Source organism: Canis aureus, chromosome 27 (genome assembly GCF_053574225.1).
Source record: "Canis aureus isolate CA01 chromosome 27, VMU_Caureus_v.1.0, whole genome shotgun sequence".
In the NCBI taxonomy this organism is placed as follows: domain Eukaryota; kingdom Metazoa; phylum Chordata; class Mammalia; order Carnivora; family Canidae; genus Canis; species Canis aureus.
In genome coordinates this window covers 36315512-36329830 of record NC_135637.1, presented here as the reverse complement: position 1 = coordinate 36329830, position 14319 = coordinate 36315512, and the positions used below count along the sequence as shown (strand labels likewise).

At 50.4% G+C, this 14319-nt stretch overlaps 1 long non-coding RNA gene across 2 annotated transcripts; it reads left to right on the top strand.

Moving 5' to 3' along the window:
* Positions 1 to 1682: 1682 nt before the first annotated feature.
* LOC144299278 (uncharacterized) lies at positions 1683 to 4631 on the top strand. Of its 2 annotated transcripts, XR_013365986.1 has the most exons (4): positions 1683 to 1741; positions 1914 to 2084; positions 3585 to 3654; positions 4190 to 4631. It is a non-coding gene; the product is annotated as an uncharacterized LOC144299278 (long non-coding RNA). The 2 variants fall into 2 exon arrangements; XR_013365987.1 differs by lacking the exons at positions 1683 to 1741; positions 1914 to 2084 and adding an exon at positions 3195 to 3274 and having other exon boundaries at positions 3514 to 3654.
* Positions 4632 to 14319: the final 9688 nt, after the last annotated feature.

The following is a 14319-nucleotide window of genomic DNA, read 5'->3' as shown; positions in this document are numbered from 1 at the left end:
CGACCGCGTGACCCGGGGAGGGGCGCAGGCTCTTCCCTCCCACACCCCACGTGACTCAGGGAGAAGCCGCCCCTCCCGGCGCCGCCGTGGGAGCCAGAGGAAGCTTCGCGGCGCCGCGGTCAGGCTCTGAGCCTTCCGTTCCGGGCTCTTGGGACGACTCGGGTCCCCACGTCGCCATGGTCAGCGGCGGGGGGCTCCGGGGTCACCGGGCCTCGCCACGTGGAGCAGGAGCCCCGAGCCCACCTGCGAGGCCGCGGGACGGCGGGGTGTGCCGCAGCCTGGCCCAGGCTCCCCGCGCCCCCGGGTGTGACGGGACGGCGGACGGTCGGCCCCGGGGGTGCGGGCGGCGGCACCACGGGCCGGGCCGGCGGAGCCGTTCTCTCCGGCTCGAGCCGCCTGCGCCACCTGCGCGGCCTGGTCGCCTTGACCCGAGGCCCGAGGGCACGTGCTAGGCCCGGTCGCAGCCGCCCCGCCCCCGCCCCCGCCCCCCCCCCGCGGGCCTCGCCTCGGGCTGCGGATGCGCAGGCCCCACGGTCAGGGTCAGGGCGTCAGCGGCGCTGAATCGCTGACTCGGGAGGGCGGCCCGCGGACGGAGGGCACGAGCCCGCGCACATCACGCGCTCTGGGGAGCGTCCTGACGAGTAAGTGGTTAGCGAGGGGGACCCCGGCGTTGGACGGCTGTGCTGGGCCGGGCGCACGGAGGCAGGGAGCCGACTGGCGATCGAGAGCCCGCCTCGGGAGCTGCTGGGGAGCGGCCAGGACGCCTTCCTCTCGGCTGGTGGGCGTGGGGGATGCGGGCCGAGCAGCTAAGGGTCCGCCTGGGACCTACTGACCAGGGAAGCGGAGTTCCCGAGAAGCCTCAACTCCCAGCCACGGCGGGTTTGCTGTGCTAAAGTCCTCCCGTTCGGGAAAGACTGGCACCTGGGCGTGTCGATGGAGTTACCTGCATTGAGGCCCCTGTGATCTGAAATCGTCCTGAACCCTCTGAGCCCATGGGACTGAGTGGGCCAAGCCACTCTAGTTTTTTTTAAATTTTATTTATTTATGACAGAGAGAGGGGCACAGTCAGAGGCAGAGGCGGGCCCCTTGCAGGGAGCCTGACGTGGGACTCGATCCCGGGTCTCCAGGATCAGGCCCTGGGCTGATGGCGCGCCAAACCACTGAGCCACCCGGGCTGCCCTCCCACTCTATTAAAAACTAAAATCTTGGGACGCCTGGGTGGCTCAGTAGTTGGGCATCTATCTGCCTTCTGTTCAAGGCTTGATCCTGGGGTCCTGGGATCAAGTCCTGCATAGCGCTCCTGGCACGGAGCCTGCTTCTCCCTCTGCCTAGGTCTCTGCCTCTTTCTCTGTCTCTCTCAAGAATAAATAAAATCTTAAAAACAAAACGAGCAAAGCTAAAATCTTTAGGGCACTTGGGTTGCTCTGTTGGTTAAGCATTGCACTTGATCTTGGCTTAGTTCTTGACTTTGGGGGGTGAGTTCTGTCCCCATACTGGGCATGAGGCCTACCTAAAAAGAAAACAACCAAAGCACAAAACCAAAAACAAAACAAAAAAACCATCCCCCTAAGAAACAAAAACCCCATCAAAGTCTTTTATTTGAATACTTGCAGAGCTATCCTTCACTGAGACAGAATTTGCTCTTCTTGCCCTCTTCTCCAGTTTCTCCCCTTGTGTGTAACGGGCTATGTTCCAGCATAACAGAGCAGGAGATGCGCTCAGGCTGAGAAGGCAGATGAAGGTACTACACCCTAAGGAGGCTGAACGACCTAACCAGCAAGTACCAGCTTGGGGACTGTGTTTGGGACTGGATTATAGGTGCTTGATAAAGGAGAGGGGGATTCAGATTGGGTAGGGTGAATTTACTGCTTTGGGAGTATTCTTCTGAGATACAAGGTTTGACATTCTGTCAGGGACCGCAGGAGTTTGTGTGAACTTGCTACAAGGATGGCTTCTAGAAGCATGAAAGGAAGCTACGGCCCGTGCTCAGTGAGGTTGAAATTGCTGGACCCCTGACAGATGGCAGCTGAAGGCTAAACCGCTCAGGGATTGTGAAGCTGGGATACATATGATGACTTTCTAAGGTAAGAAAACCCAAGCAAATGGATATATTCCACAGGAAGCACCGACAAACACATCATTTACCAAGGCTCTAGGAATATGCTGATGAGAGGGACAGCAGTGTCGTTAAACAGTTCAGTGGTGGGGTACGTGCATAGGCCAGTGCTGACAAACAGTAAGAGTGGCTGTCATAGAAACGGATGACAGGACCCTGCAGCACTTGAGGTCAGGCGGTGGCATTGAACCATCAGAGGCCAGGTTTACACCATTTACTGTGAGCCATGAGGTTGGAGTGGCAGCCAAGGCACCAACCCACAAAGGGTTCCAGAAATGGTTTGAAGAGCCCAGTGTTTTTCGTACAAAATGGAAGGTCAGCCACCAGGAGTAGTACTCTTATTATCAAAAGAAATCAAGGCTGGATGATGGGAGGCCGAAGACGGCTCAATACAAAGGCATGATCCCTTGCCAAGTTCTAGTCAGTGTTCAGGCCTGGGACTGTCTAGTCTTTGAAGAGGAGGCCAGGTCCCCAGAACAAAGGACCATGTATGTATGGCAAGGGGATAAATATTCTTCCAGGAATTTTCGTACAGTTATTCAGCATATCTTTTACCTGTAGCTGTGCAATAAGTTACCCCAAAACTTAGTAGCATAATTGACTATTTTTGTTATCTCACGTGGTTTCTGTGGGTCAAAAATCTAGTTAAAGCTTAGCCAGATAGTGCTGGCTCATGGTGTCTCTGAGGATGCACACAAGATGTGGGTTGGGGCTGTAGTCATTTGAAGGTTGAGCTGAGCCTGGGATGTCCACTTCCAAGGCAGCTTACTCACATGCACAAGCAGGGGGAGCAGCAGGCTCCCTGCTGAACAGAGAGCCTGATGTGGGGCTTGACCCCAAGACCCTGGGATCATGACTTGGGCCACCCCGGTGCCCGGCCAGTAAGTTTTTGACAAGAGGCCTCAATTCCTTGCCTCATGGATGTTTCCATAAGGCTACTTGGGTGTTTCCATGACGTGAAAGCAAGTGATCCAGGGGAAGCAAAGCGGAAGTCACAATGCCTTTTATGACCTAACGTTGGAAGTCACACATTGTAATTGTCACAGATTGTCACAGGTCTGCCTTACTCAGTGGGGCAGGGGACTTCACAAGGGAATGACTGAATACCAGGAGGCTAGAATCATTGTGGCCATTTGGGAGGCTGCCTACCACATTTGGGTAAATGTAAATAAACAAGGGGGATTGGACTCTAGGAGTAATTTGAGGAGTGGACTGGGGAAGGGGGAATATACCAAGAATTTTAATATTGTTGGATGTAGGGTCAGAGTTAACATTAGTTTCTGGATATACAAAACATAATCGTGGCTCACTGTTAGGATGGGGCCTATGGGGAGCCAAATAAATAGAATCCCAGGTCAGGATCCAGCTCACAATGGTAACCGTGTGACATTACTCAGTTTGCAGATGTGTAATGGAATAGAATGTTTGAAAATCCATGCAGAACACACATTGCGTCTTTCATTTGTAGGATCAGAACTATCATGATTGTGGAGGCCAAGTGGAGGCCTCTGTACCTGTTTCCATCCCTGGTCAAAATAGTAAGTATAAAACAATATCACAATCTAGGAGGAATGACGGATATTTTTATTACTCTTTTGTTGTTTTGTTTTGTTTGGTGTTTTTTTTATTCCTTTGTTTTTAAAAAAGATTTTATTTATTCACATGAGACAGAGAGAGAGAGGTAGAGACATAGGCAGAGGGAGGAGAAGCAGGCTCCATGCAGGGAGTCCAATGTGGGACTGGATCCTGGGACCCCAGGATCACTCCCTGACCCTAAGACAAATGCTCAACTACTGAGCCACCCAGGCATCCCTAATTTTATTCCTCTTAAGGATATAAAGGATTCAAGTGATGGTCCTTGTCACATTTCCATTTAATTCACCTGTCTACCCCTGCAGAAACCAGATTCATCCTGGAGGTTGGCCGAAATTTCCATAAATTCACCCAGATAGTAGCCCCAACTGAGGCTGCTATGCCAGATGTAGTCTCTTCGCTCAAGCCAGATTCATGACTTCTCAGGTACATGGTATACAAACATTAGTTGGCAAATGTGTTTCTTTCTATCCCTATCAGATACCGTTTGGATTCACATGGAGCAGACAACAGTATGCATTTCCCATTGCTCCAGGGTTGTACCTTTCCAGTCTGTCATAGTTCACGTACCACCTGGGTATCTGAAGAACATTGTGCCGATTTGCTCCTCTGATAGCTTGTCAATGGAGTTAGATTACAGGAAATGTCTGGCACATTGGAAGCCTTGGTAAGAAACGTGCATTCCATTGTTGGAGAAGATGCCTGTGAAGATTCGATTATCTGCCACATGAGAACAATTTTGAGTGCCCCAACAGTTGGGGACATGCTGGGTCCTATCATCCAAAGTAAAACATGAGTTTTACCACTTGAATCTCCTGCAGAGAAGGAAGCACAATGCCTGAGAGGACTTTTCAGGTTTTGGAGACAACATATTCCACATCTCAGAACACTTCTCTGCCTTGTATACCAGGTGACACAAAAGACTGCCACTTAAAAAAAAAAAGGTTTTATTTGTTAAAGGAGGAGAGCACAGGGCAGGAGCAGAGGGAGAGGGAGAAGCAGGTTCCCTGCTGAGCACGGATCCCAACACAGGGCACGATCCCAGGACATTGAGATCACAACCTGAGCCAAAGTTCCCAACGCAGGGCTCCATTCTAGGACGTTGAGATCACGACCTGACCAAAGTCAGACTCTTAACTGACTGAACCCAAAAAGACTTCGACTTTTGAGTGTATCCCAGGATAGGAAAGTTCTCTGCAGAGCAGCAGAGTCTAAGCTGCAGTTGAAAGCAGCCTTGTTACTTGGGCATAAGACTGAGCAGATCTCAGAAGATTGGGTGTATCATGGGTAGGGAACGATACCTTCCAGGAGTCTGGAGCAAACCCATGCTGTCCACAGAGGTGGCTCGGATATGTTTCATAAAGCCGTTCCTGTAATGCTGCTGGGCCCTGGTGGAAGACCGTTGGACATGACATGACCGCATGCCCAGAACTGCATCTTGTGAGGTAAGTTCTGTCAAACCCACCAAGTGATAACGTTGGTTAGGTTCCACAACTATCCACTGGTGAGCGGAGGAGTCCCACAGAGTTAGAAGCCACGGCTGCCACCTGAAGACTTTATCCTCTTTGTGTCTAGCACCGAGTTGGCAAGCAAAGGAGCCCCCATTCTTGGTTGGAGTGAATGACCCAGGTTAGGAAAGGATAGGGCTGCTTTTAAACCGGGACAAAGAAGGACGCCTGGGTGGCTCAGCAGTTAAGCACCTGCCTTCAGCTCATGGTGTGATCCTGCACTTCTTGGATCAAGTCCCACATCGGGCTCCCCGAGGGAAATCTTCTCCCTCTGCCTCTGTCTCTGCCTCTCTTTCTGTGTCTCTCATGAATAAATAAATAAAATCGGAAAAAAAATTAAAACCAGGGCATAAAGAGCAATAAGTTTGACTCCCAGGAGATTCATCCAGGACCCTCTTGGTATTCCCTTGCCCCGTTGTGACAGTAAAAAGACAAGTGCCACAACCCTTGCCAAGAGAGGCCTGGTGAGCTGGGGCTCAGAAATTTTAGAGATGAAGGTGTGAGGAAGGCCACCTGGCAACTTAGCGAGGAGGACAGCAGAGTTTGTAGGGACCTTGAGGGGAATCTGCAACAAATAATGCAGGGAGGACAAGATGAGTATCCATCATAGCCCAAGACCAGCTGCAGTGGCCAAGGCCATCATTTACTCACTGGTCTTCCTCTTCTGAGTCTTCCCCAGGATTAGAGGCCACTGGAATCTCAGGGGAGACCCTTCCCACATAGGTGAAGTGCATTCAGGCGGTGCACGTGGTCAGTTGGCCAGCAATAGATCCTGGATTTTGTGGAGGAGAAGAGGAGTGACCCATTGTTGGCTGCACTCAGAAGCCAGAGGCCTCATCTCCTCCTACCTGCTGGGCAGAGGCCCGAGGCCTTGGGCTGAGAATCTCCACAAAGGGAGAAAGCAGAAGTCAGTGTGACAAGTAGACTGTGCTTAAACAGCCACCTCAACTACAGAGGGAGGTTGATGAGGATCGTTCAGGTGCAGGTGCGCATCGGGGAGATGCTTAGTGGCTTCAGGTGGGAGCAGCTGTAGGTGGGAATGGCTCCTCCTCAGAAAGGCATTTGGGAGGAAGGCTGACAGGCTGAGGGGGAGGGCAATGGAGGTCGCCTCAGAGTGTGGGAGTTCTCACTGCCGACCTTTGGAGAACCTCTTTTCTGTGTCCTCTGCAGCCATCAGTAGAATATACATCCCTCATGAGGAGTCAAGTAGTTGGACTGACTTTTTTGCTGAGTGAGAGGGGCATGAGGGAGGGGCAAGGGCAGAGACACCCCTCTGGGTTCCAGGCATGTGGCTCTTCTTGGGCTGTTCCTTCAGAGAAATGGGACATTTCAGAAGCACAGGGGAGGGTTCACACACAGCCACTTCTGCAGCAAGGGCCCTCCTGCTTCCGAGGAGCTCTGCCATCAGAACAGTTGGTGGTTGTGACAGGGGCCTGGTGTGCCCTCCTGTCCTGCCTGCTCCATAAGCTGCCTCCCGGGCCTCAGCTCTGAGCAGGTGCCCCTTCCTGCTCATACATAAGTGGAGCATGCTCAGTTGGGTCATAGTCCAGTGTTTTGGTGGTTCTAAATGCTCACGTACCAAACCTGCCCCAGCGCATTCCCCTTGTGCCCCACAGAAGAGCAGCCTGCCATGGGATGTGAGGGCTGAGCACTGCTCCAGGGAGCAGCAGAGCAGTCGGGGTGGGAAGTAGAGGAAGGTCGGGCCCGGGTGTGGATTGCTGGCCGTGGTGGTGGTGGAGGTAAACGCATGTGGTTGTAGAGCCTCCTCGAGTACCACAGTGCTGGCAGGTGGCTCTGGCCCTCGCCTGGGGCCCTGCCTGCGGCTGTTGCTCCTGAGGCCTCGTGGGTTCTGCAATTGATTTCTGATTTCACCACCTGTATAGGCTTAGGTGTTGGCTTCTGTAGTCTGCACACTAGTTTCCCAATCCACCTTTTTCAGATTCTAAAAGTTGGCTTTTCTTGAAGAGGGGGCTAATTTCTTCTCCTTGACATTCTGGTCTTAGCTATTCCTTTACTTCATTTAGGGTTTCAGGAGGCAGCTGAGAGCACTCAGGCTCAGTTGTCCATGTGTCATCAGAAGTTCACTGAGAGATTCTCAAATGTGTCAGTCTGCTCTTGTTCCTAGAAGAAATGCTTTGTGATTCTGTTCAAAGAACGCCAATTAGTTCTTCTTAGTAATGTTTTAGTAACGACCTTTGTATCTACTTATACTTGAGATGGTACATTTTAAAGAAGGATTATTTACTTGAGATAGGACAAGCGGGGAAAGAAGGGCAGAGGGAGAAGCAGACTCCTCGCTGAGTGCAGGGAGCCCCATTCGGGGCTCAATCCCAAGACCCTGGGATCATGACCTGAGCTGAAGGCAGCCGCAGAGCTGAGCCACCCAGGCACCCCACGATGGTGCTTTAATGTTCCCTTCTCTTGTCTTTTTCTGACATTTTATGTCAAAAATTCACTAGCCCCATAAGAGGGGTTTTTTTATGTCTTCTTGATTTTTTAAAAATAATTTTCTAGTCTCTGAATTGCTCTGAGCTTGGTAGAATGTGAATAGGAACGTATTCCATAGAGCAGGAAGGAGGACAGATCTGAACTTGTGGAAAGTTGCCATTACTGTTTTAGAAGCTCTGCTTGCCAGAGAAGGCAAACAAAACCTCAGGACCCGACCTCTTACCACTGGACTGGGGTAAGAGATGGGTTATTCTGTCCGGCTCCTTGAAATCACCTTGGAGATGGTGATGATCTTTGGGAAAGTTCAGGAAATTAGGTTTGGAACAATTTATACTCTCTGAAGTCCAATAAAGAATGGAGATGAAGCCATAATTGTTTTCCTTCACTTAGCTGGTATTAAGGGACACTGGGTGAACCTAGCAGAGAAAGAGCTGAAGATTTAGGACTAGAAGTTGTAGGATGGCAGGAGAGGTGGAGGACCGCCTAGGGTCTCACTTCCTGCTAAGATGGGTGGTTGAGGCTGAGTGTCCTGTGCCAACAGGAGGAGGCTGAGCACTGTGAAAATCTACTTAGGCTTTTCCCTTAACCTTGTGCCAGGTTGGTGGAGATGAGTGGACAAGACCCTCTCAATCTCTTGGATCTTGCAGCACAGAGCCTGCGGAATGAGAAGGCCTCAGCTGTACGTGACCTGGGAGAGCTCCCTGTGGGCCTTTTCCCAACGCTGTCCACAGCAGCCTTTGATGGGGGACACACGAAGATTGTGACAGCAATGGTGCAGGCCTGGCCCTTTCCCTGCCTCCGTCTGGGACCGTTAAGAGATCAGTCAAGAACTCAAGACCTCTTGGAAGCCGTCCTGGATGGGCTGGAATTGGTTCCTCCTAACGCAGTTTGGCCCAGGTAACTGGAGAGTTGGGGTGCTGGTAGGGGCACAGTGAATTGCAGAAGTGGGAGCTGGATTCAGGGATGTGGAGTCCAAGCATGTGCTAGCCTCTCCTGGTGGTGCAGCATCTGTCATCATGAGGCCCTGAGGCCATTGTCAGAGTCCCTCCGTGAAGAGAGTCCTGGCATAGTTCAGAGCTGATCATGCTACTGAGGTGGTTAAGAGTGTGGCTGGGTTCCTGGGTGGTATCCCAGCAACGTATAATGTGGGGAAGCAAGGAGGGCACCTAGAAGGTGTAGTGGACGGCAGAGGGCAGGGCTGCTGGTTGGCACAGTGGTGGGTCCCCAGGGTCTGCCGCTGCTGCTGGTCTCCTGCCGGCCCCGCTCTACAGGCCTGAAATTCCTCATGTCTGCTCTCCTCCTCATTCCCCACAGGAGATCAAAGCTGAAGGTGCTGGATTTTACCCATGACGTTGAGCACTCCAACTGGGAGGAGTGCTCGGAGGCTACTCCTGCACCCTTTGTCATCACTCACATGCTAGAAGAGCCGGAGGCGGACAAGCTGACACCCAGTTACAAAGAACAGCCTTAGCATCACCGAGAACCCGAGGAAATACACAGAGACCTTTTCCTAGGTGGTTTGTTCGGCTTCTTCCACCTGTCTGGGTTCCCCTCGTACATACTCCAGAGAGTCGAGAAGAACCATGGCGGTCTGCGCCTCCACTGTCAGACACTGGTCATTGTCCAAGTGCCATTCCTCAGCCTTGTCGAGATCCTGGGGATGCTGGAGCTGGAGACCATCCGGGAGCTGAGGCTTCATTACAGGAGTACGTTCTGCTCCCATTCTGACCTAATCCAGTTTTTTTACCCGCGCAAGGGTAAATGAGCAACCTGGGCAACCTCATCATGAACGACATCCCCTGGGATTTCCCTGCAGACTGTTTCTTTTTGCTGAGTCCACTGGGCCGCCTCTAGAAGCTCCATCTCATCTTTGGCTGTCTCTCGGGCCAGCTGCATAAGATGCTGAGTGAGTGTGCGACAAGTCCCTCTGAAGGGCCAGGGGCCAGGATCCCTGGAGTCGTCCCTGAACCCCGCTGCGTCGGAGCAGAGACAAGCCTGGATTTCCAATCCTGTGAGGCCGCAGAGTCACTGAGGACACAGACTGCAAGGCTGAGGTCTTGGACCAGCCAGTGGCTGTCGATTGCTATAGAAGAGAAAGATGCAGGTCTGAAATTGGCCTGTCATTCACTCTTTGATTCATTTTCACGCACTCAGTCCGTGCCAAGCAGACAGCTAAGAATGGATATGAAACTCTGACCAAACTCAGGGTCTCGTCTTCCTAGAGCTTATGTAGAGAAAGTGAACCAGGATGGTAGGTTGTCAGGGTGGTGTTTGAGGGAGGGAACTGCCCCCTCACCAATGTCTAAGCTCAGCTGATTTGATGAACTCCTTCCTCTCTTTTGTGTCTCACAGACTTCTCTGTAGCCTGCCCCCCCCCTACCCCCCCGAATACAGAGCTGTTCTCCTGGGGCCTGGTCTTTGAGTAAATAGAAGCATGGGGAACCATCTTCCCAAATTCTCCAGCCAGTAAAACCTATGCTTTACCACGTGTAGGAGCTATAGCTAAATTTCATTAATTTAGCCACACTTTGTGGAGCATGTGCGATAATTGTGTTGATGGGGCTTATTAGGAAGCTAAGGCTGAGAGGTGCCTGACTCCATAGTCTGCAAACAGAGAGGTCCCATGGCCAGCGGGGATGGGTTTCACTCCACACTCTGTGGTCTTAACCACTACAGAAGCCTGGCTCCCACCATGTGCATCCAGACTCGGGTAGGCATTGTGCCAATTTCTCAGGCCAGATTTCTGGATCTTTCCCAAATGTATCTAGTGGGACACTCGAGTTTCCAAGAAGTGACTGTGTCTGTCTGTCTCCACAATGGCCTGCAAAACCACTGGAGACGCTGGTGGTCAATGGATGCAGGCTCATTGAGAATGACATCACCTACTTGTCCCAGAGCATTCGTGCCACCTGCCTGAAGGAGTTGGTTCTCTGTGGCAATAACCTGTCCCACACGGTTCCTGGGCCCCTCCAGGTTCTGCTGGGGGAGGTGTCTGGCACTCTACAGCACCTGAACTTGTGCAGCTGCCGGCTGAAGGAAGCCCAGCTCCGAACCCTGCTTGCCTGCTCTGTGCTGCTGCTCGAGCCTCCCCTCGCTCGTGTTCTACGACAATGTCATCTCCACATCGGGCATCACGAACGTGCTTCAACAGTTAGGAGGGTTGAAGGAGCTGAAGCGTGTGCAGTCCCCTGTTCCTGCTGAATGTGTTGTATACTTGGATGAATACAGGTGGGGGAAGCTCAACAGAGTGGAACTTGCCCGGGTGCACGCCAAGTTGCAGGAAATGTTGCAACCACCCCAGCGGGCCGACATGGAGTCAACTAATTCTACCTCAGTGGCCTGACAATGAAAACGCACAGCTGACCTGATGGGGAAGAGGAGCAGCATCTGTCCTGGAGCTGTGGTTGTGGATTTCCCGGATGGTGTGGCTTCAAGGAAAACTATCAAAACAAGAAAACACAACCAACGTTCCAGTGGGGACTGCTGTTTCTGGATCCAGCTGGGGCTCAATTCTTCATGAAATCGACAAGCACTGGTCAAACATGGACACTGTGCAAGTGTTCTGATGCTGCGTATAAAAGGACAACTTCGCCTGACACTGGTACTTCTAGTCTGTTTACCCAGTTTCCCTTTCATTATGCTTCAGTATTCCCACTTTGAACAACACGCAGTTGGGTGAGTTAATTCTCAAAACATTAGTTTATAAAGTAAGGTCAATGAAATGTTCATCAAAGGAATAGGTGAACGTGATACGATCAACACGGAGCGTTCATTCAACTATTTATTCAAATATTTGTTGACTTCCTGTTTTGTTCAGAAACTGCTCTCACCGGGAAGACGGTGTAAACATTCGGGGTGTCTGCTCTCCAAGAACTTAGCTTTGAAAGAGGATGGGGCCCACTAAACCAAGTCAGCAGACCCGTAAGAAAGCTGGTTTCAAAGGAGCGCTGTAAGAATGACAGAAGGAATACCAGTCTGATGAGGGCTTATTGGAGTTAGGAGCACTATGAGATGATTGAGAATATGCATCAGTCTCTGCCCTCAGTTGCTGGCACAGAGCTCCTGAAACCTTGTCATTTCCTAAGTAATAACACTAGGAACATCCTCTGTTCCAGCATTTGGTCTTTGACCCCCATCCCTGACAGAGGGCTTTTGTTCTTTTAAGATTTTATTTATTCATGAGAGAGACAGAGAGAGAGAGAGAGGGGCAGAGACACAGGCAGAGAGAGAAGTAGGCTTCCGCCCAGGGAGCCCGATGTGGGACTGGATCCTGGGACACTAGGACCACGCCCTGGGCCAAAGGCAGGGTAACCCACTGAGCCACCCAGGAGTCCCCAGAGGGCTCTTGAAAGCTTTATAAATTCCCAAGTGATAAGGGTGCTAGGATCATCTTTTGTTCTAATGAGGTGGCTCAGGCTGTGCTCTCAGATGGCTCCCAGATGGGACTGGTCCCCAGAAAGATGAGGCCATGATTATGAGCTTGGAATTTTAGGCCCCATCCCTCATCTTCCAGAGCAGGGAAGAGGGGCTGGAAATGGAATGATTGATCATGCCTATGTGAGGAGACCTCCCTAAAACCCCAGTCATAGGGGATTTGGAGAGCTTCCACCTAGATGTACCCCAACACCACAAGGACAGAAACTCCTGCACGTCCTCCCCCCGCCAGGACTTCACCCTGTGTAAGTCTTCATCCGGCTCTTCATCTGTATTGTTTGTCCTTTTATAACTGGTAAATGTGTTTTCCTGAGATCTGTGAGCCACTGTAGCAAATTACTCCAACCCGAGGGGGTGCTCATGGGAGCCTCTGATTTGCATCCAGATCAGACAAGTTGTATAACCTGGGGACTTAACTACTATTGGCATCTGAAGTAGGGCGGGGGCGGTCTTGTGGGACTGGGCGGGTAAGTTGGGATCCGCCACTATCTCCAGGTGGATGGTATCAGAGATGTGATGTGACTGAGTTCTCATTGCAGGGAAAAATCGCCTCACGCCTAAAGTGTCAGAAGTCACTTGTGTGAAGAGTAACGGAGACACAGGAGAGACTCCCAGCAGGGAAGCCCCAGGTTTTTCCCTTTGAAGGAGGTAGACAGAACTGGGGTTTTCCTTTATAGCCCCTATTCTTTTTGAGGGGGGTTGTGGTGGGGAAGATCAGGGAATTGAGGCTTCTGTGTGAACCTTCTGATGACTCATAGGTGAGTGTTGAGAATCACCCAGATATGAGGAGAGCTGGGGACACCCCTCCCAGGCGGAGAAATGAGAGAGACGGTGAGAAGGAGTCAAGGAGATGGAGGCTTCACTTTGAGTAGTATGGATAGGTTAACAGTATTTTTCCAATCCAGGAACTTGGAATGTCTTTCCATTTATTTGTGTCTTTGAAAATTTCCTTCATCAGTGTTTATAATTTTCAGCATACGAGTCTTGCACCTCTTTTGGTTCCTAAGTATTTTATTCTTGCTGTTGTTATGGTAGATGGAATTGTTTTCTTAATTTCTTTTTTAGGTATTTCATTGTTAGTCTTTCGAAATGTCTCCAATTTTTATATGTTGATTTTATATTGTGTAAGTTTACTGAATTTTAGTAGGTTTTTGTGGAAAGTCTTTACACTTTCCTACATATATGATCTTTCCACCTGTGAATAGATAATTTTACTTTTTTCTTTATGACTTCTATACCTTGTGTTTCTGTGTCTTGCCTGATTGCTCAGGCTAGGACTTCCAGAACAGTGTTGAGTAGCAGTAGTGAGAGTGGAGATCGTTGCCTTGTTCTTTCAGGTTTAACGCACTGGTTATATTAGCTGTAGAGTTTTCATAGATGGGCTTTATTGTGTTGAGGTTTTAGAAGTTTTACTGAACATGAGTTGGTGTTGAAGTTTGTCACATGTTCTGCGTCTGTTGAAATGATGATGATGTAATATTTGTGTCTCATTGTTTGTATTGTGTCTCACATTGATTTGCATTGATTTTGCATGTGTGAGGCCAACTTTGAATCCCAAGGATAAATCCCACTTGGTCAGGGAATAGGACTCTCTTGATGTGCTGTTGAATTTAGTTTGTTAGTACAGTTGACCCTTGAGAACAGCATGGTGGATACGGATGCCAACAGTGAGAAATCTGTATATAACTTTTGTCTTCCCCCAAAACGTAAGTACTAATGGCATACTATTGTGAGAAGCCTTACCGACAGGAATAACACATATTTTATGTTATATGTATGATATACTGTATTTATATAGTAAAGTAAACTAGAGAAAAGGAAATATTAAAAAAATCACAAAGAAGAGAAAATAGGGGTGCTTGGGTGGCTCCTTCAGTTAAGAGTTCAACTCTTGATGTCGGCTCAGGTCTCAATCTCAGGGTCATGAGTTCAGGCCCTGCATTGGGCTCCACGCCCAATGGAGTCTACCTTCAAGGGTGTGGGGGCACCTGGATGATTCAGTTAAGCATCTGACTCTTGATTTCAACGTAGACCATACATGATCTCAGGGTCATGAATTCAAGCCCCAGTGTAGACTCCATGCTGGGCATAGAGCCTGCTTAAGATCCTCTCTCCCACTCCCTCCCGCAACTTGCCCACCTGCACTCTAATAAAAAAGAGAAGATAGGGTCAGGGTACTGTATACATACTTACGTGAGTGTACTGGCTCGTGACAGGAAT